Source organism: Pelodiscus sinensis, chromosome 25 (assembly GCF_052426305.1).
Source record: "Pelodiscus sinensis isolate ZL-2025 chromosome 25, ASM5242630v1, whole genome shotgun sequence".
Classification (NCBI taxonomy): Eukaryota; Metazoa; Chordata; order Testudines; family Trionychidae; genus Pelodiscus; species Pelodiscus sinensis.
In genome coordinates this window covers 82693-88494 of record NC_143076.1, presented here as the reverse complement: position 1 = coordinate 88494, position 5802 = coordinate 82693, and the positions used below count along the sequence as shown (strand labels likewise).

General features: G+C 60.5%; 1 long non-coding RNA gene across 1 annotated transcript; it reads right to left on the bottom strand.

The window, feature by feature from the left end:
- Nucleotides 1–282: 282 nt before the first annotated feature.
- LOC149521593 (uncharacterized) lies at nt 283–1532 on the bottom strand. Its single transcript, XR_016347842.1, has 3 exons — nt 1408–1532; nt 787–854; nt 283–388 (listed from the first exon to the last, which is right to left on the bottom strand). It is a non-coding gene; the product is annotated as an uncharacterized LOC149521593 (long non-coding RNA).
- Nucleotides 1533–5802: the final 4270 nt, after the last annotated feature.

Genomic DNA, 5802 nt, shown 5'->3' with positions numbered 1-5802 from the left:
ACCTGGGGAGGGCTAGCCTCCCACTAGTTCGAACTAAAGGGCTACACAGCCCTTAGTTCGAACTAGCTAGTTCGAACTAGGCGTTAGTCCTCGTAAAATGAGGTTTACCTAGTTCGAACTAAGCGCTCCGCTAGTTCGATTCAAATTCGAACTAGCGGAGCGCTAGTGTAGCACCTATTAAAGTTAGTTCGAACTAACGTCCGTTAGTTCGAACTAACTTTGTAGTGTAGACATACCCTGGAGCTCCAGCCCAGCCCGGGAGCAGGGCCCGGAGGGACGTACCTGTGTGTGGATGGGCTCCTGCTGCCAGTCCCCAGACACAGTCTGTCCCACGGCCGCCCTCAGCAGGGGGCTCAGGAGCTGGGCCTGTAGGGGAGGCTGCAAGGTGCTGGCAGGAGAGAGGGGCAGAGACTGTTAATTCAGCAGCAGGGCTGTGTCCAGACTCAGGGGGTTTTTCGGGAAAAGTAGCCTTTTTCCGAAAAAACATCACCTGCGTCTAGACTGCAGTCGCGTTCTTTCGAAATTAAATCGAAAGAACGCGGCTTTTCTTTCCACGGCAGTAAACCTCATTTCACGAGGAAGAACGCCTTCTTTGGAAAGTGCTTCTTTCGAACGAAGGCGTTCTTGAATGGAACTAGGGCTTCTTCGAAAGAGAGCATCCAGACTCACTGGGTGCTCTCTTTCGAAAGAGGCTTGCAGTCTAGACATAGCCCAGGAGACAGAGACTTTCCCACTCCCTGGTCAGGGGATCTGCTCTGGAGGGGAGCCGGCGGGGGGGGTCGGTACCTGAGGCTGCAGGCGGCGTTGAGGCAGTCGGCCAAGACCAGTGGGGTGGGGGAGTCCTCCATGATCTCCTGTGAGACCCAAGGAGACAAAGGGGCGTGTGAGGCTGGGGCCCCCAAGAGACGCTCACACGGCCAGCGCCCCCACCCAGCAGGATCCAACCCCACTGCCTCCCGCTGGCCTGTAGCCCCCCTGCCCGGCACAGGGCCCCTCCCAGCACCCCCCTCCCAAACCGGGACCAGCTCAATCCTTGTCCCCAGGCCGTCTCCTGCCCCTCACTGCCCTGGTGACCAGCCTCTGAACCTCCTCATCCCTGCTCCCCAGGCGCATCCTCAGCAGCCCGCTCTGCTAACCTTCCAGCTCCCCCCCCCATGGCACGGGGAGACCCCTCCCTGTTCCGAATCCCCCTCCCTGTCCAGCACCCCAGACCTGCCCCATTTCTGTGTCCCTCCCTCCTCCAGCATCCCCACCCACCCTCCCCATGTCCACCTCCCCCTCCCCCTCCAGCATTCCTGGCCCCACCCATCCCATTTCCAGCACCCCCACCCGCCGCCATGGCCCAGGCAGACCCCTGTCCACCCCACGTATCCCCTCCCCTCCTCCCGGCCGCCGCGACTCGCTCACCACGATCCTGGCCATCATGGTGTCCTTGCAGCAGCGCGGCGCCAGGGTGTCCTCGCCCCTTTGGAGGGCGGCGAGGCAGGCGGGGGGGACGGCCAGGAGGAACCGCTGCAGGGCGGCTGGGCTCTGCACCCCAGAGAGAGTCTGTGAGCCTGGGGCCTGCCTGCCCCCCACGGACAGCTGCAGGGCTCAGGCCTCCCAGGAGTGGAGGTGGGAGCTGCCGGTTGTCCAAGCACCCACACTCCCCCCCCCAACTGCTTCCTCAGGCTTGTGGGGGCCCAGCTGGTGCATGACAAGAGACCTCAGCTTGGGGGGCCCAGGTCATGCAGGAGAAGGGGCCCCAGGGGGATCCCCAGGGACAAGCCCCTCCCGGAGGGGGGGACGTGCTGGGAAGGGGCCGGACAATCTCGGGTCCCCCCCCCCGTGTGGAGAAGGTTCCTACCGTGTCCCGGGTGTGGAGCTGCTCTTCAATATCATAGATGGCCCCTTCCTCCACCCGGGAGTCCATCCGCTCCTGGCAGAGCTCCGCCGAGGTGCAGGGGGGCTCTGTGCGGGAGGGAAGGGACCAGGGTGACTCCAGCGGCCAGCAGGGGTCACGCGCCCCCATGTCAGGGACCCAGGGCAGGTTGGGCCCCACACGCCCCTCGCAGGGACCCATCCCCCTTCCACCCTCACATCTGCCAACGCCCTCAGCAGAGCCCCCACCAGGAACAAGAGAGCCAAGCAGCAGCTCCCGCCCCCATCCATTGCCCTGGCTGCGGGGCAGACACTGGGGCTGCCCCCCCCGTGTACTGGGTGAGCCCCTGGGCCCAGCATGTTCACGGCCCCTCACCTGGGTCTGAGCGGCTGCAGGAGGTGGCCCGGCTGCAGCTGGAGGCCCAGGCGCTGCTGCTCACTGAGCTGGACCCACAGCTGCAGGGGCTGGTGCGGAGAGGCTGGGGGCTCCCGGAGACTGGCAGGTCCCCGGGGGCCGGGCAGGGCGATGCCCCCTGGTGGTAATGGGGGCTGGGCTCCTGGGGCAGGTGTTTCTCTCCACAGAGGAGGCCCCAGAGCCACCCTACCCGGCTGCCCCGCTGGGCTGGGTCCCGCCTTCCCAGCCGCCTCTGGAGCCAGGTCCGGAGGGGCCTGGCCGGTGGGCGAGTCGCCCCGAGCTGGTGGGATTCAGCTTCCCCGCCCGCGGGGACGGAGGAGCTGCTTCCCACCGGCCCTGGGGCCATCTTCAGGGCTTTCCGGAACCACAGCCTGATGTGTTTGGCCATGCTGCAAATGAGGGGAGCAAAGGGGAGCTTGGGGCGCAGCCTGCAGACCGAAATCCAGGGGTTCCAGCTCCCCAGAGCGACTGCCCCCAGCCCCCAAATGGCCCCTTGCTTATCGGCTCGGTCTTGCACAGGCACTTCTGGCCCTTGACCGAGGGCTGGGCCTGCCTGGAACCCAGCCGGCCCCGGGCGGGATCCAAACCCCTGGGGGCTCTTACCTTCTGCAAAACGCTGTCCGGATGTGGAACTCACAGAGGACAAAGCAACTGTGAGCAGGAGACGCACCAGAGCTAAAGCAACCGGGGGTCTCCAAAGTCCCCTGGGCCCGCCCCCCCCTTTATCAGCCTGAGATGTGGGTTCCTCTGTGAGGTCACCACCTCCCCACCTGCCCTTTTCCTGATCTGCTGAGGGCTGCCCAAAGCCCCTGTGAGGTCACTGCCCCCCCGCCCACCTCACCCTGCCAGGCAAATGTCCTGCCTCTGGCCACCCCTCTGGGAAGTTGGAGCCATTCCTAGGGGTCCCCCCCACTCCCTGACTGGGCATCCTGCAGCCAGCAGCTCCAGTAGCCCCATAGGCTGCTCCCTGCCCTACGCTGCAGGCTTCTTACACAAGAACTGTTTCACACCGGAGTTCTTGCGCAAAAGGTCTCGTGCAAGAGCACCTCCACCCTGCCATGTGCTTTTGCACAAGAGTGTCCATGGCATTGTGAACGCTTTCTTGTGCAAGAAAGCTCTGATGACCATTTTAGCCATAAAAGTGTCTTGCTCAAGAAGCCCCTGGTGCCCGTCCACGCTGCCTTCTTGCACAACAGCTCTTGCACAAAAGGGGCTTATTCCTCGTGGGGAGAGGAATAACTCCTGTGCAAGAAGCCCTCTTTTCTGATGCTTTACTGCAAATTTACTTGCACAAGAATTCACGTGCAGTGTAGACGCGCCACAAGTTTTTGCACAAGAACAGTTGTTCTTGAGCAAAATGCCTGCAGTGCAGGCGTGGCCTTGGTGTCACCCAGCACTGGACTTCCTGGCCAGGAGCAAGAGTTAGAGCCTCCCACTCGCCCCGCTGCCTCTCACGGGCTCCCGTCCGGCCCCAGCCCTGGGCTTTGCCCTAGCACATCCCAGCAAGGCCTCTGGCCTGCACTAGACCCATTGACATGTGGAGAATCCACCACTGCCCTGGGGCGCTTTTGTCTATGGGACTCGGACTCACAGCTGAGCATGGAGCCTGATTTCTCCCAGGACTTGGGCTCTTTCCTGGCCAGGCCCTGGAACTGGTTCCACCTTTGTCTGCCAGGGACCGATACTGTCTCTCCAGGGAGGCCCTGCAGTGCAGGCACCTTCCTTTCCCCCCTCGGGAGCAGTCATTGTTCTGCACCCCACAAAGCAGTGGTTCGCACTAGCTGGCTTTTAAAAATGGCGGCGCCGGCTTTATGCTAATGAAGCCCGGGAAATTCAAATCCCGGGCTTCATTAGCAAGTTCGGTATGCATACATTACCCCCCTAGTTCGAACTAGCGGGGTAGTGTAGACATACCCCCTGAGACTCACTGGTGCTGGCTCACCCCCTGTCCTGCTCGTGGCTCTGTTGTCCTCCTCCCCACAGCCCCCCCCAGCTCTAAATGCTGCTCACATCAGTTCCCCTTCCCCGTGGCCAGGCCCTGCAGGGCTCTGGGGGCTGGTTTGCTGCCCTCAGCCCTGCAGTAGCCTGCTCCCCAGTTTGCAGCCCCTCCCATCATGCGTGGGGTCTCCTGGTACCGGAGGGAGGACGGGGGCAGACCAGGAAGGTTAATTTGATGTTGCAGTGGCAGGAAGAGGAGGGGTGGCGCAGAGGAGCTGTCAGTACATTATCCCAATACGCCATCCCAGTGCAGGCGTCGCACTCAGCTCTACCTGCAGAGGAGTCTCTATCTGCGCTGAGCAGAAAGGGGGTCTAGGACACACACACAAGTAGCCCCAGAACCACGCAGGAGCAGAGTCGTTCTGCGAAAGGGAGAGGTTTATTGGGTCTGCGAGGGCCGCCGTAGGGGGGTGTCGTGAGTGTGCCACTCATCTCCGTCTGGGCAGCGGCACCGGTCGGGCTCAGAACTGGGCACAGGACCCGACCACGGCACCATCGATCTCCAGTGTATCGATCTGCTGGAAGCCGCGGCAGAGCTGAATTGCAGAACGGCTGCCCATTGGCAAAGACCTTGAAATGCTGGTTCCTGCAGCCGATGGAGAGGAACCCACTCCTCCTGGGGGGAGGAGCAGCCAAGAGAGGGACCCACTCAGACCGGTCTGGCAGCGTGACGTAGTGGAACCAGCGCTGCCTAGGTAGGGTTTTACCTCCCCCCAGTCTGCTTCTGAGACCGAGTTTCCCCCTCTGCCCCATGGGCTAACAACAAGGCACTTTACAAACATTCTCTGTGTCATCGGCATTGTATGAAGGGGGAAACTGAGGCATGGAGCGGCATCTGATTTATATAGCTCAATCCAGTCCCCACCCCTCTCGGTCTGCAGGAAAAGAAGCCAAGTGCTCTTGTTCCCACCAGTCCTCCATTCCCCTGCTTCCACCTGATGTCAAATACACAAAGCTCACTACATCCAAGCAGATCAGGATGGGGAGGAGACATGAGGGAGCCCCCAGGCTCTTGCTCTTTCTCGCACATACACACACATATATTACTTTAGAAAATGCCAGGTGTGAGCTAGAGGAGACTCTCCATTAAATGTTAGCACTATAGGGCATATGATACATACATAAAGCATTTACAGTCCATCCAGCAGAGGGCAACAATACACCCCGCACACATGTAGCTCCCCCTCCTTTTCCAAATGCCCCAAGATTTAAACTACTGGAGACTACCCATTAGCTGCTAGTTGTATAGGAACTATGGGTATGTCTACACTACAAAGTTAATTCGAACTAACAGCCGTTAGTTGGAATTAACTTTCATAGGTGCTACACATACAAACCGCTAGTTTGGACTTAATTCGAACTAGGTAAACTTCATTCTACCAGGAGTAACGCCAAATTCGAATTCAGTAGTTGGAATTAAGGGCTGTGTAGCCACTTAATTCGAAGTAGCTGGAGCCCAGCCCTCCCCAGGTTCCCCTGGTGGCTGCTCTGGGCCAAAGCAGGAAAACTCCTCTCCTCTCCCCAGCCCT